Source organism: Rhipicephalus sanguineus, chromosome 7 (assembly GCF_013339695.2).
Source record: "Rhipicephalus sanguineus isolate Rsan-2018 chromosome 7, BIME_Rsan_1.4, whole genome shotgun sequence".
NCBI lineage: Eukaryota > Metazoa > Arthropoda > Arachnida > Ixodida > Ixodidae > Rhipicephalus > Rhipicephalus sanguineus.
Window position 1 is genome coordinate 164,464,162 of NC_051182.1, and position 26,450 is coordinate 164,490,611.

Consider the following 26,450-nt stretch of genomic DNA (forward strand, 5'->3'; position numbering starts at 1 on the left):
CGGGATACCAAAACATATTCGCATTATAACCAAGTGTCTAAGAACAGTCTTTCCTTACTGCGCAGAACAACAGAAGTGTCACTGATACATTCACGGTCTTTCTTTTTAATGTGATAAGATTCCATTAGTTCTCTAATGGAATCTTATCCCAAAAAAAAATGCAAAGACAATAGAGGCGGTACGCTTCGCCCCATCCCACCGAGTATCTGAGCATGCCATTAGGTACGCCCACCCGTTCTGAACGCGCAGGATGCTTCTCAACGAAGCACCCAGTCACGACAAAACAATTGGCGTGATTTAAGCGGAGCAGTGACAGGAATGCAGCAGGCTAGTTGGTATTCCATATTTAAAAGGTTCAGCGTCGAAACGTACACAGCAGACAAAGAAACGACAAGGGCGAGCGCTTCTGTCTGCTTTGTACGTTTCGACGCCGAACCTTTTAAACAGAACTGCGTGGCGTTGCGGACGGCAAAAGCGCTGCTAGCATTGCATGCTGTCAGAAAAAGCCAGCGAAGTCATGAAGCGATCCTCACCGACGTAGTCCCTTGCGCTGGCTCCAACTGCACCAGCTCTTTCGGGGAATCGGCGCGGGTGTTTGCGTAACGACGAGGCGAGAGAGGACACGGGCTCATTCACACCGGCGATAGTCGCGCGACCAAGAAGCGATCCACGGCAACCATGCGTCCACACCGGCAGGCGCCACCCGCGGCCACACCGAAATGGCTCACGACCGGCGCCGTCATCTCGAAGGAGGACACCCCGTTCCCGTGTATCTTTTCAGGCGAAAGCCTTAGATGGCTCGTCAAACGCGAAAATTGACCGTCCGCGGCGTCAACACGAGTGATGCAAGAAAATCGTCATCCCGTGACGACACCGTATGACGTCATCGTAACATGACGTCACGTGATGCGTCACCACATGACATCGTCGCTTAGTCAAAGGTTGGCCGATCACGGTGGTAGTGCAAAACCAGGAAGCAGTGGACAACCACGTTAAGGTGCAGAAACCTTTCGGAGGGTCCGACTGAAAAGAAAACGAAGAAGATGGCTGTCGCCTTCGAGTCGTCTTAGGCGAATGCGTACGGAACCCTGTGAGTTTTTGGTGCACACGAAAAATCGAACGAGTGACACAAAGCAGTGTAGCTTTTCGACAAAAGCGACCATCTGCGGCTATTTCGCGAACGGTCGATTTTGCGACCAACCTGGCCGCGCGACCGCTCCGTGTCTCCGACGTGAGCCAACAAAACGCCGGTTCATGTTGCCAGAACCACCGGAATCCTCGGTTTCGTCCATTCGCGAGGCTAAGTCCGCGAGGCAGAGGAAACTGCGTTCCTCATAAGAACACGACTGTCCCGCGGACCCTTCATTGTCAGATGGCACGTTCGACGACACTTAATCGAAGACAGCAGCTGGGTCGAGGCCGAATCGGCGTGCACTTCTGTCACACGGCGCGATCTGACAAAAGTGCGCGCCGATTCGGCTCGACCGAGTTGCTCGGGAGGTTGTCGTCGAAAGAAAAGAGCAAACACTCCTCCTATCTACTCGGATATCGGAGGCAGGGCGGGAGGCGTAAACCACTCCGCGTTATCGCGGCATAAGAGGACGCCGCGGCCGCCCATCCCGCGCACGAGCGATCACCACGACGGGTCGGCGAATGAAGCGAGTGATGGAACAAACACGCCGTCGCATCTATACGGCTTACGAGGGCGACAAGCGACACGACAGCCACTATATACCAGGGGTCTCAAACTCACCTCAGCTACGGGCCTCAGTCGCGAAATTTGACGCGACTGACGAAGCGACGAAGATTGGAAGGCGGGGGGTTTGAACAGCATCTCAGCCAAACAAAATTTGTTGCTGGGCTAGTTGGTTTCTAATCTTAAATACTGGATAGCGCGAATTCGACACGGGACACAGAAAGAACACTGATGCACGGGACAAGTGCTTTCGAGCGCATCTCCCGTGAATCAGTATTTTTTTCTCTGTCCCGTGTTGAATCCGCGCTATCCATATAACGTCAGCTGAAGTTGCCATTTGAGATGCCTTTCGCGTGTCTCGTATATGGGTCATTTCTGAAGGGGATTTGACGTCAGGATTCGAGAAACATATCGATACTGGTCTTCAGAACGACTGAAATCTGGACGCAAATTCTGAAATTTCGTTTTTCTTCCACGATTATGTTTCAAAAAAAGGTTATCGCATGGGGAGCCCCACACAACAAAAGATGCTTTAGTCCAGTCATGCCTGCGTAGCTCATGATCTTATATACTTAGTAAGCAAACAACAAGATGTCGGACGAAGTCAGTCATGTGTGGGCGCGTTTGAGACAGGCCTCTGGATCGCTCGGGGGGAAAAAAGAAAAAGAGAAAACACGCCGAGAAAACTCCGCGCTGCCCCTCCACCAAACGTCAGCGCACAGAGACAGCGTTCGCGGAACGGAGCGCTGCGACGGCTTCTGCTCGCATCAAAGGCAGATAAAAATGTTGATGTTCCAGCAAAAGCTTCATGCCCGTCATCAACGTCAGCTTATTTTACGTGTACACCGCAGGACTCTCCCAATGATCTCCCATTTACCCACCCTGCCCTGCAACTTACATTTTCCGTAAGCGAAGTTCTCAAATTGATCACGCCACGTAACCTTTTAACAAGCATGCAAACAGAACAGGGCTCTGGATTTCAGTGCGACACGTTGCTAGCGAAGCAATTCTTTTGCGACAACAACTGGTGCCCGCAGCAGCAAAATACTGTAACAGTGCGCACGCCCCCCCCCCCCCCCTCCCCCACAAACGAGTGCCAAATGAGAGCTGTAAACGAGATTCTACAGACGTTGTAGAGCTGCGATATTATGCGATCTGGCAATCGACACACAATCATCTCCTTCATTCTTTTAACCCGTCACGATGGTCTAGCGCTTATGGTGCTCGACTGCTGTCCCGAAGGAAGCGGGATCGAATCCCGGCCGTGGCGGCCGTATTTTCGATGGAGGCGAAATGCTTGAGGCCCGAGTACTTAGATTTGGGTGCACGTTAAAGAACACCAGATGGTCGAAATTTCCGAAGCCCTCCACTACGGCGTCTCTCGTAATCATATCGTGGTTTTGGGACGTTAAACCCCAATAATTATTATTCCTTCGTTCTTTCGGAGAGTGCGCTGTTATACGTTGCAGCGATAGATCATATGAGGTGTCGGCAGGGATGGCCCGAAGCTGCTCTGCGGATGCCATGCTATGGCGTTGTGCATATAAGGACGTTTGTTTAACTTAGCAGAGAGCAAACATTTTCGTACCTTGACTCGAGGAGTGTTACATCAGATGATGGCGAAAAGCGATGGGAAGATTAGTGAGCACTCAACCACTTGCATTAGTGTTCCCACAGTAGCGCTGACAGATAAAGAAATAGGCTTTATTAATCAGTTCTGACAAGAAAAGCTTTATTGTTAGCTATGTCGGTCCGGTGTGATAACACCTTGTGATATGTTTGGCTATGCGCGATTCCGTGGTCTCGCGAAAAATTTCTAGTAAGCATCAGTTGTAAATTGAGCGTCTGTCCTGTCATTTCCTTTCCTGCTGTCTTTCTCTGACAACTGCAGGTCTGAGCGAGCGACGCTGATCAAGCTTCGTATTATTGTGTTCGGCTGTTCTCCGACACGTTGATGATCGTCACTGTTCGAGACAGCACGTCGTCGAACCCCGTCCGTCCACGCGCGAGGCCCAAGCACGCGAGCGGAACCGAACGTTCACAAAAAAGAAGGAAAGAGAAATTTGTGCAGCGATTGCAGTAGTTCCAAATACTGTGCTAAATGCATCTCCACAACTGTGAAACCTGAGCAAGTGCGACGGGCACCCAGCGATTCCCGTTCGCGGAGCTCCCACTGCTCCGTTTACCAAACCGTCGGTGACGCCAAAGTTTGAGGTAAGCATATATTTCCCCGGCACGAGTAGAATCTTGTTAGGGAGATTCGCTAACTCGGTGTGAAATGCGCGTTACGTTTTGCGGCGCTTTATCGAGTTCCTGCTTGTTACGGCAGTTAACATACGTGTCGTCTGCGCTGAGTTCCGTCAAGTTCCGCTGCGAGGAGCAATCGCTCGCTTAGCGAGGCGGTGGCGACGCGCGACGCCGGAGTCAGCCGCATGTGTCCGAAACGTTTTTAGCGATACTAAGTTAATTAATGCGATTACTTCTAGGTTATTTCTGTTAATTATATTTTTTTATGACCTCGTTCGTTAATTTTAACACGGTTTTGAGCATTACTAGCCTTGTTTTAGGCCTGTATTGACCCCTTTATTTTGAGCGTGATCACGCCACTTCAGATCTACGGATGGCCGACAAGCCGGGCCCCTAAAGTGCTACGCACACGTGAACGGCGCAACCCGCGGTGGTTACATGACCACTAGAGGCGTCAATCGGAGCAAAGTGCCATGACGTCACGAATAAGACGACGCCGACCGGCAGGGGTGCTTCGCATTACGAAGACGTAGATTGCATCCTGGACGTAGTTTCTCGAACGACGTTCAAACAGGAACGCGTAAACGAAATGTTGGCTTACATATCACTGTATGCCTAGAACTCTCGGACATGTCGCAGTTTGGCAGAAAAAACACCCGCCGTGGTAGCTTATAGCATGTAAAATCTCCTAACACCAGCTTGTTTTCTATAGTCCTCTGGCAACCATGAAATCGGAACTCTTACCACTCGCATTCTCATCGTAATAAACATCAGTCTTTCGAAAACACAACGATGGCGTGTGGCGTCTTTTTCGTCTCCCAAAGTTTCATTATTTTGGTGCCGAAACCCGGGAGCTGAAGAGACCATCAGTTCAGCATTTCAAAGAGGCCATCAGGCGTCGGCATACCGACGGACTTTACCGTTAACTCAACGATCCTTGGAGGTGCAACCGCCTTGGACTTCACGGTTTTATCAACGAGGCCTAACGACGCCACAAGCCACGCCCTGTGAAATTGAAAACTAAAGCCAGCGGCGAAGAAAGACTCTACTTACCTCCGAGGGCAATCGTGGTGCTGAAAGCAACGCAGCGACGGAGGTAAGATGGAACGACTTAAGAAAAAACGAAGCGCTTTGAGAACCCAAGCGACGAAGTTGATATCCGAGGCAGATTCATCGCTAGAAGCACAAGCAGACGAAACGACACTGAACGTGCTGTCAGCAAGACTCGGCGCCCTCCTAACACAGCTGAACGAGGTGGACGCTGCTGTCGAGCCGCTTGTGCCAGACGAAGAAGCCGAGGAGAACTACGCACGTACAATCGCGTACAACGACAGAATAATAACCTACGTCGCAAGGCTCAGCCAACAAGCCGGAGCGCTACGAGCGAACGCCATCACAGCAGCGGAGGCGTCACGGGCCCCTCGCAACGGGAACCTGAGAGCCAACGGTTCAAAGGTGAAGTTGCCGAAACTCGAGCTGCAGCGGTTTAGCGGCGCCGCCACGGAGTGGCAGCCCTTCTGGGAGCAGTACCAGCAAGCCATACACGACAACGACGCTCTTTCCGACGGAGAGAAGTTTTTGTATTTGCAGTCGGCGCTTTCTGGGAGGGCGGCAGCGGCGGTGGCCGGTATACAAGCGACCGCAGCCAACTATAATACGGTCATCGAGCTGTTGAAGGAGCGTTTCGGACGCACAGATGTGCTCATCCAGGAGCATCTTACGCAGTTGCTAGACCTCCCAACTGTACGAAGCGGGCAGGAGGTAAGAGACTTACGTCGCCTCTATGACCACATGCAGCGAAATATAGCCGCTCTCACGGCACTTGGAGTTCAGACAGGCAGCTACGGAGCAATGCTCGCCTCCGCACTTCTGCGAATTCTACCAGGAGAACTAGTGGTAGAATATCACAAACATTGCTCTGCAGAGAAAAAAGAGGATAGCTTGTGCATTGCGAGTTTGCAATGTTTTCTCAAAAACGAAGTGGAGAGCCGGGAAAAGGCGTTGCAGGTCGGGCAGAGAGAGGGCAAAGGCAGTAGTACAAACCCACGTTTTGATAACGAAAGGTCTAGAGCTCCGAGGGCGTCAGCAGCTTCACTCTTAACGGCTAGTGATTCCAAACAGAAAGAGCCTTGTGCGTTTTGTGCCGCTAAGGATCATGTGACGAAGGAATGCCAGACGCCGCTTTCTCTTGAAGAAAGAAAAGGGGCACTCCTCAAAGCTGGCAGATGCTTCCGCTGTTCTATTAAAGGGCACACATCGCGAGAATGTCGCAACAAAGGAGTAAAGTGTAAAATATGCAGTAAGAGGCACCTTACTCAAATGTGCAATCCTGCGTGGAAGCCTGCTGCTAACACAGCAACCGAATTGCACTCTGCGACAGGTAACAAAGATGACAAAACGACAACTGTACTGCTCCAGACAGCTCAAATATGGGCAAAGGGTATCCAGCGAAGACTGCTCACCCGTGCACTATTTGATGGCGGAAGTCAGAGAACATTTGTGACAGAAGAACTGTCACGTCAGCTGAATTTGGAAGTACTTGGTGAGGAAGACATTACCATTTTTCCCTTTGGAGGAGCAGACAGTGCCATTAAGAAAAAGCGCAGGCGAGTACGGCTTTGGTTGAGGAGTCAGTATGACAGAAAAGAACACTGTCTGGAGGCCTTGGAGATACCGGAGATCTGTTCTGACGAGCTTATTGTGCCCGAGAAGGTGATGAAAGAGGTCAAAATGAAAGTGGCTGACCTAGCTGACGTTACCTTGCCGCCTGCACAATTAGAGCAAAATGGCATTGGTATACTGATTGGAGCTGACTACTATTGGAGTCTAGTGACCGGCGAAGTGCAGAAGCTTCAGGGTGGTCTAGTTGCAATCAAAACACACTTCGGGTGGACACTGCAGGGCAAAGTGCCGTACCGCAACACCAGTGCAACGGTAGCTGTCCTTCGAGCCGTTGTAGCGGAAAACAAATGTGCATTGACGGCTCAGCTGAAATCTTTCTGGGAGCTCGAAAGCATGGGTATTGTGGACGAAGTTCCACATAATCAGGAGCACGAAGAAGTTCATAAGGCTTTTGAGTCATCCATTAAGTTCACCAATGGAAGATACGAGGTAGCTCTTCCATGGAAGCCCGTGGATTTTCGTCTTGCTGACAACGGGGGAGTTGCAAAGAAACGTTTGGCCAGCCTCACACAGAAACTGTTGAAAGATGAGGCAATGCTGACGAAGTACGACGAGGCCATACGTCAGTACCTTGATCAAGGATTCGCCGAGCGGCTCCCGAAAGACGCAGTAAGCATTGAAAACAGATTGTATTACATGCCCCACCGAGCTGTGTTGCGCCCGGCTAGCCTGTCAACTAGCGTCAGAGTGGTCTTTGATGCGTCGTCGAGCGATACCGGGTGCGTGTCACTGAATGAAGCACTGGATTCAGGACCGAACTTAAACCCAGATATCTTAAAGGTCATGCTCAATTTCAGAAACCACCGCATCGGACTCAGTGCAGATATCGAAAAGGCGTTTTTACAAATATCACTAAGAAAGGAAGATAGAGATGCCGTACGCTTCCTCTGGTATGGAGAAGTACCAACTAAGAAAAAACCGAATCCGTCACTTGAAGTCTGGAGAATGACACGAGTCCCTTTCGGAGTGACCAGTAGCCCGTTTCTGCTTGCTGCCACGATACGTCACCATCTCGGTATGATGGACAACTGTTCGGGCACAGCACGAACACTGGCCGAGAGCTTCTACGTCGACGACCTCATTTCAGGTGCCGACACGGAAGAAGCAGCTGAAGACTTCTATCGAGAAGCACTGGGCATAATGAGAGGGGCAAGCATGTCTCTTCGAAAGTGGAACTCAAATTCCAAAACGTTGCAGGAGATATTTCAGAATGAAGGAACTGGATGTCCCACGAACACAGTGCAGTGCCCCACAAGCAGTACTACGCGTGTGTTAGGACTTGTATGGGATAAAGAAAAGGACCACCTTGCCTTTTCTATAGAACCTATCTTAGATTTCCTTGACCGAAACTGCAACACCAAAAGATTCATTCTTCAAGCATCAGCGCGTATTTTCGATCCCTTAGGTCTGCTTTCTCCAGTCACTGTGACTGCCAAATTGATGTTCCAAGAACTTTGGGAACTAGGCGTTGGCTGGGATGCACCATTGCCCGAAGAGGTGCAAGCAGTGTGGACGCAATGGCACACTGCACTGTATCATTTAACAGAGGTAACCGTTCCAAGATGTTGTGTCAGTGCTGAATATGACAAAATCGAGATTCATATATTTACTGATGCAAGCCCCAAGGCATACGGAGCGGTTGCATACTTGCGGGTTTGTCGACTGGGCATTCCAAATGCAAATTTGATCTTGTCGAAATCGAGAGTAGCCCCACTAAAGAAGCTTTCCCTTCCAAGACTTGAATTGATGGGCATGCTAATGGGTGCCCGACTGAAAGACTACCTGGCCCGATCCTTTACACTACAGGTGGAAGAGTGGTTTCTGTGGACGGATTCAACCATCGCCCTTCACTGGGTCCGGGGCTCTGCCAGGCAGTGGAAACCCTTCGTGGCTAACCGAGTGATGGAGATCCAACGGCTCACAGATCCAGACCAATGGAACCACTGCCCAGGTGCAGAAAATGCAGCTGACCTCTTAACACGAGGAGTTTCGCCTGAAGTGCTCAAAACAACTACGGTTTGGTGGCATGGACCTTCATGGCTGTCCCAGCCCTCTGCGGATTGGCCACGCAGCGAAAACGTCTGTGAAGACATAACTGCGGAAGATGAAAGAAAGCCAGTTCACGTTCACACTGTTGCGCAGTCGGTGGAAAAATCAGCCTTGCCTTTTAAGCAATTTAGTTCCTTGACTAAACTGATCAGAGTTGTCGCATGGATGCAGCGATTTGTGCACAACTCCAGGTATCCCCTCGAGAAAGAGCAGGGATTTCTGACCGCCGAACAAATAAACAAAGCTCAGATATGTCTGATCAGAGAGGTGCAACGTGAGGCCTTTCCAGAAGAACTTCAGTGCATTTTTCACTCAGCAAGAATACCGAAGGGCTCACCATTACGTGATCTGAATGTATTCCTAGACAGTCACGGAGTATTGAGAGTTGGGGGACGTCTAAGAAATGCCGAAATGCCTTACGACACCAGGCATCCGATTGTGCTCCCGCCGAATCATCCTTATATTGACCTATTAATTGAAGGAACGCACAGGCGCCTTTTACATGCTGGGCCTCTTGAAACGCTTACAGAACTAAGAGAACAGTTCTGGATAATGAAGGGCAGGCAGGTAGTAAAAAGGACGCTGAAAAGATGCGTGACCTGTGACCGCTTCAACTGCAGAGCCGCCACTGAAGTAGCGGCTCCTTTGCCTCCTGAGAGAGTAACAAAGGCGTTGCCTTTCGAGGTGACAGGCATAGATTTTGCTGGCCCGCTCTACACAAAAGATCAGGGCAGAAACAAGAAGTCTTACATTCTCCTCTTTACATGTGCGGTCACAAGAGCGATACACCTTGAATTGGTAACAGACATGTCAATCGACAGCTTTCTCAAGGCGTTCAGAAGATTTGTGGCAAGAAGAGGAGTGTGTCGAGTTATTTTCTCAGACAACGCAAAGACCTTTCAACGAGCGTCACGTGACCTACGAAGGTTGTGGAAAACCATACGTGGGAAAGAACTCCAAAATTATTTTGCTGAGCATCGCATCCAGTGGAACTTCATCGCCGAAAGAGCCCCGTGGTGGGGCGGCTTTTGGGAAAGATTGGTACGATCTGTAAAGTCCTCTCTCAAGAAAGTTTTGGGAAACAGTTACTGCACTTTTGAGGAACTTGCGACGATCCTCACCGAAATTGAAGCAGTCATCAATTCTAGGCCTCTGACATATGTCTCTGCAGAGGCCAACGAAGTAGAACCTCTGACCCCTTCTCATTTTCTAGTTGGCAAGCGTCTGACGTCACTGCCCACATCGACTTCCGAAGACGCTACGCCACGGCCGAACAATCTTGAAAGGAGTTGGAAATACCGACAAAGAATAACAGATCAATTCTGGCGAAGATGGCAGAAGGAATACCTGAACAGTCTGCGTAGCGCACATTTCTACGTACCGACCTCGTCGAACGCCATCAAAGAGGGCACGGCGGTGCTTGTCTACGAGCATCTATTGCCACGGCAACTATGGAAGATGGGAGTGGTCGCCGAGGTGTTAATCGGACGTGACGGGCGGATCAGGGCCTGTATGGTGCGCCTACCAAGTGGGACTGTGATCCGAAGACCAGTGCAACTTTTGTATCCTCTGGAATCTTTACGTGAATGAGCTAAGGCTCATTGGGGGGGAGTATGTAAAATCTCCTAACACCAGCTTGTTTTCTATAGTCCTCTGGCAACCATGAAATCGGAACTCTTACCACTCGCATTCTCATCGTAATAAACATCAGTCTTTCGAAAACACAACGATGGCGTGTGGCGTCTTTTTCGTCTCCCAAAGTTTCATTATAGCACGTATAAGTTGTCCCACTGCCAAGCTCAAGGGCACTGGTTCGATTCCCGGCCACGGCGGCCGCATTTCGATGAGGCCGAGATGGACATTTCGATGAGGCCGAGATGGAAAGAACATTGGCGTGCTTAGACTTAGGTGCACAGTAGGGACCCCAGATGATCATAATTTATTCCGGAGTTTTCAACCGCGGCATGCCTCATAATAATACTGTGGTTTTGGCACGTAATACCCCAGAAATTATTAGTATTAGTTTGACAAAAAAAAAAAAGGCAGCTCACTACCGAATGAAACTAGCGCAAGAACTTGCTTCAGCCCTTTGGGGTTCCAAGACGCGGTGCAGACGACGTTTGCGCAATATATAGACGCCACGGGTTCAGAGTTTATAGTTTTTCGCGTCATCGCGCCTCTCGGAACTTTTGCATTCTCATCGTGGTTCTCTCATCGTGGTTGGGCCACGCACTCTCCTACCGATGCCATCGGAGACAACGACGGAGAGGTCCACATACCGCTAGCAGCAATTATCAGTTCGGAGGAATCCGTCTTCAATGTGCCTTTATCCATGGCACTCGTATATTTAGTGTGCGGATAAAGTAGTCCGACCATCTTTAACTGCGATAGTTTCTCAACAGCTCGTCTGCATGTGCTGCCCGAAAAACAAAACTGGCCACGCGTGTCCGTGGGTAAAGTGTACTCATGGCGTGGGGCAAACTAACGGGGGGAAAAAAAATGGCAACGTCCCGCAGCGGAATCGCACCACAGCGCAGCGCCACACAATAAATAGAGACGATCAACCACTGTTCGTATACACTCACGAACGCTTATACGCATCGCTAATGACATTTCGTCACGCCAGTTACTAGAACGCGTGTCTAGAGGATGTGCGCATACGCGTCACTTATGGCACCTTTGACGATATGCACCGGCGCGCATCGGGCCCAGCTCCGGTGCACGGTCAATCGTTGCAGCGCCTGGGCACCACGGTGCGCACCCGCGCGATCTGTCGAAGATTCGATTGGTAAATGCAGCTGCAGTTACAACGAGTGCGCTTTATCTGCGGGATATAAACAGTGTTATGACTGACCGTCTACGAGAGAGGATTGGAGATGCGTTCACACAACTCGGGACCCCTTGAGCCTTCCTAGAAACGGGCGCCCCGCGGCGGGAAAGGGAAGAGAATTTTGCGAGTCCCGATGGACAGCGTAGCGACGTCAAAGCGGGCGCCGCCTTTATAATGGGCCATTGTGGCTCATTTGAGATGCTACGGTGCCGACCTGTCTGGGATGTTTTGACAAGAGCAATTACAAGTCGCCGTAAACCCTTCCCTGCCTGCCCTTCTGGGGAGAGTCGGAAGAACTCGCCCTATCTCCCCTCCTCCCGGCCTGACCGCGCAAGAGTGTCATTGACCGCAGGAACTGGGCTGCATCGACGAGTGCAACCAGAGTGCAACGACCCCCCGGCGACATTGCGTTACTGGCTGGTGTCATGGTGGGTGGCGTCGTGTGTGTGACTGGTTACAACCCTATAGAAGGAAGAGCCGGCCTGAAGGGTTAAAACGACGGTGCCGAGCGAGACAAGACGCTCTGGGCCCTTGGTTAATGGCTCATCCAGTTCGCTCGTCGCTGAACTCTTCACTTTTCACTATGTAAATAAGTACAAAATGTGACAGTAAACCTGTATGTTCTCGTTTTCCCAACTTGCGAGCACCAGTTCCTCAACCCGGAGACGCTACCAAACGGAGTCTGGGTCCGACGCAACCCTAACGTCGCAACAACTGGCGTCAGCGGTGGGATGGAGCTAAACACGGCTCACAACAACAGCTATATACTACGCCTCATCGTGAGCCCTCCCTGCGCAGGGTATCGCTACTCCACGTCGCATGCTTCGCTCTACGCCTCTCTCTCTCTCTCGACAACAATATTCCTTTCCCTTTTCATGTCAGCTATGCGCAAATCTACGCCTGCGTTTTTTTTTTTTCCTTTTCCACGATCGCGGATACGTCTGTGTTTTTCTTTATTTTGTGTTTTCTTGAGCGTAAAGCTTTAATTCTCAATCGAATTATGAAAGTGTTCTTATCTCATGTACCATCCTAGATATAAAATTTGGGTATCTCGTATCTTTATCACGATACATTTGACATAGTATGTATCAGTACCGGCGGCATTGACGGAACGTCATACGAAACATCATGTATCTTAATTATTCAAGATACACTTATGACCCGAGTGATCGAGGCTATAGCAGTTGGCGGCAGCTTAAGTTTGATCTAAATGACCAAGTGTTTGTGCTAATTTTTCTATAGTGAAAGTCAAATGCTGAGCAGCAATGGTAGTAATAACTATCAGACTTTAAATAATTAGTTCCGTCGTTGGATACAGGTGGAATGTTGAAACTGCGGGAAAATCGCACCGTGCAGTGCCCCTAGCACGCCCTTACGCTAAAAACGTCTTGCTTAGCGCAAATGCACTCAAAGGGCGCGGCGAAAGGCACTGCTGATAGAGCTAACAGGTTCACTCACAACATATTGCAACGTACACGCAGAAACACAAACTGGACAGCAAACAGGTGTCGCTGCAAATCGAGAACTCCACAATCACGACGTGGACAAAGAGAGATCTTCGTGCTTGCGGCTGCAAGCGTTCTTGACACCTTACTTATTACGCTTTATTTTCTAAATTTTCAAGCTGGCGTACCTTCTTTTTTATGTTTTTCAGAAGTAGCAATATCCGCATCACAATACGTATTAAACACTGCGAATTCTGGCGCATAATGCAACACGTTGTCGAAAACCGTATTTGCGAGGCCACGACGTCATAGACGGCGAATCCGATGCACTGCCCATCACTCCTGTAGTTCCTGAGGACAGAGCGCCAGGAAGCCTCTCTACGCGTTGCCGGAGCCGATCGTGGAGGCCACGGTTTTCGTTAGGAAAATCGCGATGTTGTTTTCTTGGAATATATATACTACGAAGTGCGTGAGAAACACGCGCTAATTTTGCGACAGATCCGCGGGCTTTACGAGGAAGTGTGCTGACGCTCGGAAGCCTAGCTGCTGCTATAGTGTTTGCGAAGTTATACACGTGCCACCGTGAATGGCACTGTTTGTATCAGGAGCGCCGCTTTCGCTTTGCCGATAATATAGAAAAGAACAGATCGGGCTTTCCAAACAGCGCGTTTTGTGCGCGAGCGCGGTTGCACAAGCGCGTGGTCGACGCCGAAATCCGGCGAATGTGTGTAGAAACAGGCACGTGCCCTGGATCCAGACGTGTGCTTCGCGAGGGGCTTTTGTCGTCGCACAGAGAGCGCGCCCTATTTCGAGATGGAAAAGCGGCGACTGCAGGGATCGCTGAGCTTTCTATAAATGTCGTGACTTTTGCAATGCGCATACCGTAAGCGCTGCACTTTTTCTACGTGCATAACGTACCCATGCGTAGTATACCTCTTTACATGGAATAATAATAATAATAATAATAATAATAATAATAATAATAATAATAATAATAATAATAATAATAATAATAATAATAATAATAACAATAACAACAACAATAATAATAATAATAATAATAATAATAATAATAATAATAATAATAATAATAATAATAATAATAATAATAATAATAATAATAATAAACTGAGGAGATCCATTACATCACGCAGCCATCCTTTGCAAGTGAACGCTCCGCAAGCCTGCAGTGTCAACCCAATAGCTGACTTATCGAGTCAAGATCACGCAAGAAATGAGATTTGCCGACACTTTGGGTGCACCGTGCCCGGTTGTCTTTAAAGGGACACTAAAGGCAAATATTAAGTCGACGTTGATTGTTGAAATAGCGGTCCAGAAACCTCGTAGTGCTGCTTTTGTGCCAAGGAAGTGCTTATTTTGAAACAAAAACACGTTTTTAGTGGTCCGCATCGTGTTAGCGCGCTTCAAATCTCCCGCCTGAAAATACGACTCTCATACGTCACTGCTGCCGTGCCCAACGGTGCCCGCTTTTACTGCGCGGCCGTCGACACTAGTAGCAGCAGAGCGTAAGTAGCGGGACCCACAGTAGCAACAACGGCCATCGAAGCCATCGAAGCTTGCCGCAATCGCCGCAATGGATGTGGACGGAGAACTTGACAACGAGACATTGGCTCGCGACGCTGGGCTCCAATTCAGCGACTTGAGCCCCGATGAACGCGGTATGATGCTGAGGGCTCGTAGTGCCGGCGTCGTTGCGTACTACGATAGCAGCCTCGGCAGCGACTCTCCCGAGCCCAAGCCCGAAAGCAGCGAGGAAACCAGCAGTGCGGTGTCGGGCGACGAAGCTCATGCGGCATTTTGTCGAACTTTCTGTCAGAGCGACTTTCACGAGCGCGCAAAACACAGGCGGGCAGTACGCGATCCCGAAACTACCACTGAGACGGGCGAGGCGCAGTTCGGCGAAAACGGAACCTTTGAACCACGCGCGCCGTTCCCCATGGCAACGCCATGGATGTTTTTTTTTTTTTTTCCATGAATCAAGCGGAAACGAACAAACAGCATTTTATTACGTCTTTTGATGCTCGGAATGTTCTTCTTTTACTGCTGCTAGTTTGATTACTAGTGATTTATTGTAGGCCGACTTCAATACGTCATCGGGATCACTTCGAAAATGTCCCACTCGTGGCGCTCATCATGTGATACATTTAGCTTAATTTCTCGATAAGTAGGGCACTGCTGTTGATAATATTACCGTTTTAGAAGTTGTCATACATTGGACTTTCACTCTGACATAAATTGTTATTTGCCTTTAGTGTCCCTTTAAGCGAAGCGCGCTTGTTCGGCCGCGCCTCGCGGTGAAGATACGAAAACAGCACAAAACCACGAGAAAACGCGGGGCCTGGCGAGATACGCAGCACAGCCACAGCGAAAGCTGGAGGCCTTTCCACAGAGGGGCCCATTGTAAACTCTCTCTCTCACCACTGCAGGAACAGTTGCAAGGTACCCAGTACGCTTAGCTGTCTATCTTGCTGTCTACGGCGAGTATTGGAAACCACGATATGATTACGAGGCACGCCGCAGTGGATTTCTCCGGAAATTTCGACCACCTGGTGTTGTGTAACATGCGCTGACATCGCAAACAGCACACGGGCGTCTAGCATATCGCCTACATCGACATGCTGCCGCGGCGGCCGGGATCGAACCCGCGTTGATATGGTGAAAACCTCGCGGAAATCTCAACGCACCAATATACGGAGACGGACAGAAAAACGATAAATGTTGAGGTTTTACGTCCCAAAACCACGATACGATTACGAGGGACACCATAGTGGAGGGCTCCGGATCAATTTTGACCACGTGGGATTCTTTGCGTGCGCCTAAATTTAAGCACGCGGGCCTCAAGCATTTTGCCTGCAGCGAAAATGCTGCCGCCGAGGCCGGGATTCAACCCCACGACCTCCGGCACAAGGGCAGAAACGTGAATAAAGACGCGTTAACAACAACACGCATACCAGTTTAGTCTTCGATGGAAACAACTCCTCGAAAATGTCAGTCATTTCGGCGCTGGGATTGGATACGAGGAGCAGGCGGCCTGTTACCGACGCGGCGGCAGGTGTCTTGGGCTTCTCAGCAGAAAGCGTTGAGCGACCGCAAAAGGCCTTTTGAAAACCTGTGCGTTGATACACGAGTCCCATTTCAGTGACACTGGCACTGTCGCATCGGCTGCGCTCTATTCCTGAAAAAACAGCCGCGCGGATGTTTCGAAACGAACGAGGGTCGCGTCAACTGACCACTATACGGGAACATGTATATAGTTATTCCTATGCGACGAGCTTCTTTTACATCACCCATTCCTAAGCAATACTCGATCATATGCCGCAGAATTCGACGTACACCGGTGTCACACTGGCACTTTAAATCGCTAGAGAACCATCGGCGTGAAATAAGCCCACTAGCGCTATAGTTGCGAAAGGTCGGGAGCCAATTGCGATCGAAAGTGCCTCCTATGATCGGGGCGACACTTGCACACGTTTTAAGAATGGCCTATATATAACGAAATAGAGGGCTTGATAGCGCAGTCCGAGCAAGTTGAATGGGCTTCTCGCCGGACAAGGCGTCTTTCCGCATCCGTCATGTTTAAACTCCCAATGTGTATTTCGACGCCTCAAAACCATTGCGTGATTACGAGACACGTGGGGGACTCCGCATTACTTTCGACCACCTGGGATCCCTCGACGCGCATCTAAATCTAAGTACGCGGGTGTTCTTCGCATTTCGACCCTCCCGGATCGAGATGCGGCCGCCGTGGCCGGGAATCGAACCCGCTCGCTCGAGCTCAGCGCAGTGCAACACCACATGAGCCATCACGGCGGGTATAAGACAAAACTTTACAGGAAGACGGCCCCTACGGTGCACGAACAAGACAAGCCTGTGGATCTGGGGACGGGTCTTTGTCGGGCCACCCAGTGTTGTCTGTCCGCTTGCGTACTGTTCCGTTCGCCTGCCTTCGCGCGCCGAACTCTTACGCCTTTTGACTGCAACTGCGGACAATTTAAGATGAGGAATTGCCGTTCAAAGAAACAGCGCTCGCTCCGCTGAACGCACACACTGTACTTGTCGCGAAGCTGGTTCGCACGTGCGGCACACGCCTGTGACCGAGTCTTCTGAAGAGTCTTCGCGCCAACGGCGGTCGATTTCCGCTAGCGCGATTCCGTTTTGCTCAGCAGAAACGAAAGTAGAACCATTTTCTGCCGCCCAGGTATTGTGATACAGTCCACAGCACATACCGCGCTCGCAAAAATACGCCGAATTTGCTCGTAAGAGGCTAATTTCCACCAAGTGTGACGCTGGACACATTAGGCCGCGGAACGCCGATGACACTTAAAATATTCTGCGAACTGCATTCCAATTCAGCGACGTTGTAAATAGCAGGGGGCCAATGTCATAGGATGTTAAAGGTCTCGGAAAATGAAGCGCTGCCCGATACGGGAGCAAGAAGAGTTCGAGATTAGTGCAATCTTTTTATGCAGAGACGGTGCCTTCGGGAAAACTAACGGAAGCTTACAGTTGACGATTACGTATACTTCATATGAGTAAAAGCGTGTGGGGCCGTAACTCCGGGTATAACCTTATTCATAAAGCTTACGAGTGTGCAGCGAGCAGAAACACAGCCAAAAAGAGGTAATCAAGCTAACTCGAGAGTCGTTGGAGGAGACAAGCCGGCTGACAGCATATCTACACTTTCCCAAATTACAGGGCAGTTGTAAAGAAATTCCACTCGAAACGTTCCTTCATCAACTACATAGGGCAACTTATATCTGCGGAATCTCACAAGGTGAAGTGAAGTTCGCGAAATGAAAAGGTGCTTGCACCCTCTATATTCTACATCCTGGCTACCTCTGGTGGCGAAGCGACCGCGTCAGAAAGCCGTAGGTCCCGGGTTCGAATTTCGGACCAGGACGAATATTTTGACAGCAAGAACGCTTTTCTGACTAACCCGAATGCGCCTAATATCACGACGATGACGAGATTACGCAAGAGAAGGGCCGGCTGCTTTGCAGACTCGCTTCGTAGACTCCACAGCGTCACTGGCATCGTTCGGCTTCGTTGCAGACAAAGAATGCCGTGAGGCCGGTTTTTCATCAGCTCAGGACGAATGGAGATGACGGCAAGAAAGTTCGAAAGGAGAACGAATACCGCGTAGGTATGTTGAGGAGACGTTTGCGAATGAGTTTCAAAAGGAGCACGCGTACGTTGGCCACACCTCCTGGACCCGTGGGCGTGGGGGTGCAAAAGCGTCAGCTGCTCACCCCAAGCCACACGAGCGCAACCGCGTGCAACACGGGTTTGCACCACCCAACACAAAATCCTGCCGACGCCCATGCAGATCTCCTGGACTGCAACAGACCCCGAGGATGCTAGCACTCGCGGCTGCACCCTCCGGCAAACATTACTCGAAACCATGCTTTTGCATATACGCTCGAATGACTTGGCTCATCACTTGTATACACGCCTAATAGACACCTTGTCCTTTCGTTCGTAATGGCCAGTACCCAGAGTTGATCGTATCGTTCGTAACAAACGAAACCATTAACCAACTAGAGAAGTTTCAAATGCAGGTTCTGACAATATCGAGCAGGGCTTTTTTTTCTTTTTTTTTTTTTTTTCAGCGAAAGCTGTTCTCAGATCACAACGGCTGTGGGGTAGTCGTCCGCCGCCGCCGCCGGTGTCCGTATCCGCTATCGCGCGAAATAAGAAAAAATGAAGAGAAAAAAAATTCTAGGAAGGGATGGGATTTGAACCCAGGCCCTCTGCATGGCAGTCGAGTATTCTACCACAGAGCCACGCTGGTGCTTGAAACTCCTTCGCAAAAAACGCCAGGCCTGCGCTGAAACCGCAGCACAGTCACAGCGAAAGCTGGAAGAGCGGCGTTTCTAGAGCCCGTTGTAAGGTCTCTTGGGACTACAATACAAGTACACTAGAAAGGTACCCACTACGCCATAAATCATAATTTTTGTGAAGTTGGGAAGCACCTACTAAGCCATTATTCGTCATTCTGCGGAGAAGCGAGGCACCAGCTACACGTCTGTAAGGAATTATGTGCACTTTGTTGACGCGATGACTGATGACGATGAAGAATTATGGCTCAGCCCTTGTAATGGGTTGGAAGCTTGAAACGGCCCACCAGTTATGTAATTTGCATTGGGTGACGCCCGGTCGCTATTTCCCTCTCCCGTCATGCTGTACAACGTACGTTGACGTGGAAGAGGGACGGGGGGGGGGGGGGGGGGGGGCCGAAGAACTTTACTGAGACCCCGAGGAAATGGATCATGCGCTTATGGGCTTCCTTGGCAACCAATACAAGCGCGCTTGCGAGGAACCCACTACGCTATAAATTATTGTAATTGTTTAGAAGTAGGGCAGCAGGCACTGTGCCATTTTTCGTCATTCTATGGAGAGCCGTGGTACCTGCTAAACGCATGTAAGGCATTATGCGCACTTTGGTGATGCTGTGCCTGATGACGATGAAGAATTATGGCAGAGCCCTTTGTAATGGGTTGGAAGCATTCAACAACCTACTCGTTGCGCAATTCGCATTGTGTGACGCCTGGTTACAGAATTCGCGTTGTGCGACGCTTGGTGCTTATTTTACTCTTCTACCACGCTATATTGCATATGCTAATGTGGTTCCTTCCCGACATGAAGCCTGTACAGGACCTTTTTGCAAAGCACTTTCAAGCACCGGCATGGCTCAGAGGTTGAATACTGGGCTCCCACGCAGAGGGCCCAGGTTCGAACCTCGTTCCATCCTGAAATTTTTTTCTTATTTAGTTTTTTTTCTTATTTCGAGCGATACTGGTTACGGACACCGGCGGCGGCGGCGGCGGACAACTACGGCGCCAAAAACGGCCGGTGAAATGATCTCATAACAGCTTTCGCTGTAAAACACCCTGTACAGGTATCATGTCGGGCAAGGAATCGTGTTATATAGTATAGCGTAATATAGCGTCGCAGAAGAGTAAAATAACAACCTGGCGTCACACAATGCGAAATGCGCAACGAGTGGGTCGTTGAATGCTTCCAACCCATTATAAAAGGCTCAGCCATAATTCATCGTCATCGGCTAAAGCACAAAGTGCACATAATGCCTTAGAGATGTGCAGCGTGTACCTCGATTATCCGCTGAATGACGAATAATGGCCTAGTGGGTGCTTCCCTACTTCACGAAAGTTACGGTGGTTTATGGTGTAGTGGGTACCTTGCATGTGTACTTGTACTAGCTGCCCCAAGACAGTCTACAACGGGCTCTGGAACGGCCGCTCTTCGAGCTTTCGCTGTGACTGTGCTGCGTGTTCTGCGCGCGCCTGGCGATTTTTTTTTTCTTTTTTAACGTTGTATGCACTACGGAGTGCGCCGACACCGAAAACGGTTATATGCACAGCGACTGGCAAAGTCGCGCAAGTATCGTTAATTTGCCACTGTCAGTGGGTGGCACGTGCCACTGGTAGGCCAGTAACCTACGCCGTGCCATCACTACTGCCGGTGCACCTGAACACCTCGGTGGTTACGTGACCTCAACTGAAACATCACGTACAACGCCACTGGTGAAGCGGCACGTGGAGTGTCGCCAGCCCACCGAGAGGACACTAACCTATCACAAGCGCTGGGCTATGAGACCCACGACAGCGTGGCGCCTCACATGGTGGTGGCGACAACCAAGGAGAGGCTACGCCAGTGGTGGTGGCTGACCCGACAGCCCGATCGCGGAGCCACTAAGAACGTTAGAGACGATAGTGCGGACCGCATTCTGACTGTTACACAGGCACTCAGTGATCCGGACTAGGAGCGGGTCCCTACCTCACTTCTTTGAGTGTTTTCCTTCTTTCTTTCTGTATTTTCTTTTAATTTCTAATTGAAGGCTAGGCAAAAAAATTTTTGCGACCACCGGATACAAAGGGAAGGCCACAGCTGCTTCATCATCATCATCATCAGGAGGGAGATCGACAAACACGCGTTTGCAGCATGAAGCCGTTCATTCGCCCTCGCGCTACCAATCGCTAGCTTCCTGGTTAGCTCGTATAGCTACCACCCCGGAAATGCCGTGGTCCCGGGTTCGATCCCCGGACCAGGATGAATTCTTCGGCAGCTAAGAAGCTGCCCTTCTGGGAGATCCTGTGCGGATTTCCTTGTGGCTTCGCGCTACGAACGGGTGGTTGTCAATTTCTCTTTCAATAACCACTTTTGGTGTCGGCGCACTGCATAGTGCACATAGCATTGTTCTTCTTTATTTGATGTCCGATATTGGTGGCATGGCGACGCCACCTAAGAAGCACAATGCGCCGTCTTGTGCGAACGTAAGTCTCCAGATGACGTGCGACCACTGCGGTGCTTTTGAAAAGACCACGCAAGTGGGCGACAATACAGTGTGACGGAATTTTCTCGTTTACGGCGGGGCTGAGACTTTAAAGGGACACTAAAGAGCAAAACTATTTTTCTCGCATTAGTAAAGTAGTCTTCCACGATACCAAAAACACCACGCTTGCTACGAGAAGACGCTTAATAAGCGAGAAAAGGCGCAAAAATAAAATACAGGTGGCGACGCCACCTTGGAATTCCCGCACCATTTGCCGTGACGTCACATATTTTTGACGGCGCCTGCTTGGGCCTACGTAGTTCTTAATCGGTTAAATCGAAGTACATTGTCCTCTGAGGGGACCAGAGACTTGACACAACGAGTTTGTGGAAATTTCGTCGAGCCAGTGGCGCCAAAACACGTTCAATGCACTTTGAAATCTTTTACGTCACGAATTACAAAGTTCGGCGCGAAATTTAAAAATGAAACTTTGAACTTGGTTTTCTCCTCTAATAATAAACCTATGGTGGTGAAATAAACTATACAAGAGTTCTCCGAGCACACTTTATCAATCTAAACCAATTCATTGTTTCTCTTTAGTGTCCCTTTAAAGGCTGATATGATGAGTTGGGTCCTCCAGAAGGCTTGAGGTGCGTGCAGAGGCTCGCACGATCGCCGCCGTCAAGCAAAAGCGGCTAGAATTCTGCTGCAAACAAGCACTGGGCGATTAGAAAGTGGTGTGACCGGAAGCGCAAGGTCTAGCACCCCGCCTGAGAAAAGCGCAAGACTTATTTATTTTTTGACAATGCACTTGCTCTTATTTTGAGTCACTATATTTATCTTTTTTTTTTCTTCTTTCAACTACAGTCCACTGCAAAGTGTATGTACGGTGGCTACGTTATATGACCGACGATGAGACCGGAGCTTGGCTGGAACACACCCGCGAAGAGATCTCTCTGCTCAGTTGCCCCAGTTTCGGCGGGAGAAATAGAAGTTATTGTTATTCCTACGTAGGTAGCGTTCCGCACAGGAACTGACTAGTCTGATCTTTGCAAATGACGCACACTTCAAGGATCGGTACAACTGTTTGTACGTGGCATCACCAACGTGTGCCGCCCATAACTGGGGGCTGCAAAACTGGTACAGTACGTGTGATTGCATCTTCAACAACTCCGCGAAATGAGGAAACTGGAAAGGGAAAAAAAGCCGGCAGATCCCACGCATTGTGGGAATCGATGTAATGCGAAGCAGCCAGCAAAGAGCTGCATACATCGTCTTGTATGTCATTGAGGAAAATGCGTGTCATGGTTTTCATGTTAACTCCTATTATTTATGTTCGTCACACGGTCACGTCGCAAGATACCAATTTTGGTGTATACCAATCTAGCGAAACGGTCGCCAGCGCCCCATGAGCGTGGCACGTAAGTCATGCTGTACATGACATGCGTGTCATGATTTTCATGATAACTCGTGTTATTTATGTTCGTCACACGGTCACGTCGCAAGATACCAATTCCGGTGCATATCAATCTAGCGAAACGGCCGCCAGCGCCCCATGAGCGTGGCACGTAAGTCATGCTGTACATGACATGCGTGTCATGATTTTCATGATAACTCGTGTTATTTATGTTCGTCACACGGTCACGTCGGAAGAGACCAATATTGGTGTATATCAAGCTAGCGAAACGGCTGCCAGCGCACCATGAGCGTGGCACTTAAGTCATGCTGTACATGACATGCGTGTCATGATTTTCATGATAACTCGTGTTAATTATGTTCGTCACACGGTCACGTCGCAAGATACCAATTTCGGTGCATATCAATTTAGCGAAACGGCCGCCAGCGCCCCATGAGCGTGGCACGTAAGTCATGCTGTATATGACATGCGTGTCATGATTTTCATGATAACTCGTGTTATTTATGTTCGTCACACGTTCACGTCGCAAGATACCAATTTCGGTGCATATCAATCTAGCGAAACGGCCGCCAGCGCCCCCTGAGCGTCGCACGTAAGTCATGCTGTACATGACATGCGTGTCATGATTTTCATGATAACTCGTGTTATTTACGTTCGTCACACGGTCACGTCGCAAGATACCAATTTCGGTGCATATCAATTTAGCGAAACGGCCGCCAGCGCCCCATGAGCGTGGCACGTAAGTCATGCTGTATATGACATGCGTGTCATGATTTTCATGATAACTCGTGTTAATTATGTTCGTCACACGGTCACGTCGCAAGATACCAATTTCGGTGCATATCAATTTAGCGAAACGGCCGCCAGCGCCCCATGAGCGTGGCACGTAAGTCATGCTGTATATGACATGCGTGTCATGATTTTCATGATAACTCGTGTTATTTATGTTCGTCACACGTTCACGTCGCAAGATACCAATTTCGGTGCATATCAATCTAGCGAAACGGCCGCCAGCGCCCCCTGAGCGTCGCACGTAAGTCATGCTGTACATGACATGCGTGTCATGATTTTCATGATAACTCGTGTTATTTACGTTCGTCACACGGTCACGTCGCAAGATACCAATTTCGGTGCATATCAATTTAGCGAAACGGCCGCCAGCGCCCCATGAGCGTCGCACGTAAGTCATGCTGTACATGACATGCGTGTCATGATTTTCATGATAACTCGTGTTATTTACGTTCGTCACACGGTCACGTCGCAAGATACCAATTTCGGTGCATATCAATTTAGCGAAACGGCCGCCAGCGCCCCCTGAGCGTCGCACGTAAGTCATGCTGTACATGACATGCGTGTCATGATTTTCATGATAACTCGTGTTATTTACGTTCGTCACACGGTCACGTCGCAAGATACCAATTTCGGTGCATATCAATTTAGCGAAACGGCCGCCAGCGCCCCCTGAGCGTCGCACGTAAGTCATGCTGTACATGACATGCGTGTCATGATTTTCATGATAACTCGTGTTATTTACGTTCGTCACACGGTCACGTCGCAAGATACCAATTTCGGTGCATATCAATTTAGCGAAACGGCCGCCAGCGCCCCCTGAGCGTCGCACGTAAGTCATGCTGTACATGACATGCGTGTCATGATTTTCATGATAACTCGTGTTAATTATGTTCGTCACACGGTCACGTCGCAAGATACCAATTTCGGTGCATATCAATTTAGCGAAACGGCCGCCAGCGCCCCATGAGCGTGGCACGTAAGTCATGCTGTATATGACATGCGTGTCATGATTTTCATGATAACTCGTGTTATTTATGTTCGTCACACGTTCACGTCGCAAGATACCAATTTCGGTGCATATCAATCTAGCGAAACGGCCGCCAGCGCCCCCTGAGCGTCGCACGTAAGTCATGCTGTACATGACATGCGTGTCATGATTTTCATGATAACTCGTGTTATTTACGTTCGTCACACGGTCACGTCGCAAGATACCAATTTCGGTGCATATCAATTTAGCGAAACGGCCGCCAGCGCCCCATGAGCGTCGCACGTAAGTCATGCTGTACATGACATGCGTGTCATGATTTTCATGATAACTTGTGTTCTTTATGTTCGTCACACGGTCACATCGCAAGATGCCAATTTTGGTGTACATAAACCTAGCGAAACGGCCGCCAGCGCAGCATGAGCGTAGCATGCAAATCATGCTGTACATGACATTCGTGTCATGATTTTCATGTTATGACTTGTCATTTATGTTCGTCATACAGTCATGTTACTCCATACCAATTTTGGTGCACATTCGATTAACCAAGCGACCAGGAGAGCACGAAGTCGTAGGCGGCTAGATAGATAGATAGATAGATAGATACGGTCAAAGTCGCAGAAGTTCGCTAAGAAATGCTTCGCATTTAAAAGCGGCTGTCTACGCAGGGATAAGTTGGCGGCTGCAGTGACTTATCAACGTCGTGCGCCAATATGAAAGGGCACACTCCGTATAAAAGGGTTTGGTCTGGTTGGTGTTCGACATGTGAGGTGTGGTGTTCCTTTCCAGTCAGTAAGAACGTTTCCATCCTCGGTTTAGCGCGATAAGTACAGCAGTGATTAGGGTTTTGGGTGCTCTAGCGTTCAGAGAGATCATGGTTTTTAAGATGAGCTTTTTCATAGAGACTGTGCGCACACCGTTACATCGTCACAAATCCACCATTCGCGAAAACGTCGCTCGCTTTTGCGGGTCCTGGCGACGAAACTTGCTTCAATGCTCACGCGGGAGAGCACGTGTCCACTAGACTTACAAGCGCGTGAAGAAAGCACGCGGTACGAGAGTGCAACGCTAGTTCTTGCCCGAAAAGGACAGACGCACAAGCAAGCACCCCACGACAGCGAAGAGGCTCAGTCTTTTTTTGGCTTGGGTGTTACTTTAAAACTGCTCGGCAAGAGGTCGCAGGAACAGGCAACAACGGATCCCCCCCCTGCTGCATTCCTCTCCTACCAGACATTACGACAGCACCAGAGCCCGAAAGAAACGCGCAAGAGATACGACGACATGGCGTCCGTGGCGCCAAAATGGGCAACTGACGAGTGTCCAATTGAGGCTTCTTCTTTCGAGGATGATGCATGACGGGGCTTAGTCCCGACCAAGGGAGAGAATCTTTGGCGGACACAAGAAAGTCAAAAGCACCGCCGCCGTTCGATCGAGAAGCAAAGAACATATACGTAACGACAACCGCACACACGCAAGAACATAAAAAAGACCCGCAGGAACGCTGCCGAGAGCGATAGAACGAGTCTGCCGGGCCGAGCCAAAGTTGGCGGCGCAGAAACTGGTTATGCCACGGTTCGCCCAATGCAAAGGCCGGTTGGTGCGAGGGAACCTGACTGCAGCGGCGGCAACGCTAGCCACGGACAACGCCAGACGGCGACGACGACGGGAGAGGACGCAAGGACTTTTGCGAAGAGAAAAAACGCAGGGAAACCAGCGATCCCCGCTTACGGAGCAATCTTGGCTGTAATACGACATGCAATGCGCGCGCTCCTCAGTTAAAATAAATCCGGAGAGAGCGCAGCGGCGACCGTCGAGCGATACAAGCTACATGCAGTACACGGACATTCAAAGAGAACGCACGCGGTTACATCGCCAAAGTACAGCTCTCGGCTGGCGCTCGCTGCCGTGGAAAGGCAGGCCGTCGACGCATATTGCGCTGTCACGGCGTTCTCGTACGGAGTGTGGAGCGCGTAGAGTGGACGCCGGAGCGGGC

General features: G+C 49.8%; 1 protein-coding gene across 1 annotated transcript in view; it reads right to left on the reverse strand.

Annotated features, from left to right (window-relative positions):
- Positions 1 to 26,450, reverse strand: part of LOC119400457 (BAH and coiled-coil domain-containing protein 1) — a 223,748-nt gene that overhangs the window by 196,773 nt on the left and 525 nt on the right. The window lies entirely within an intron of this gene.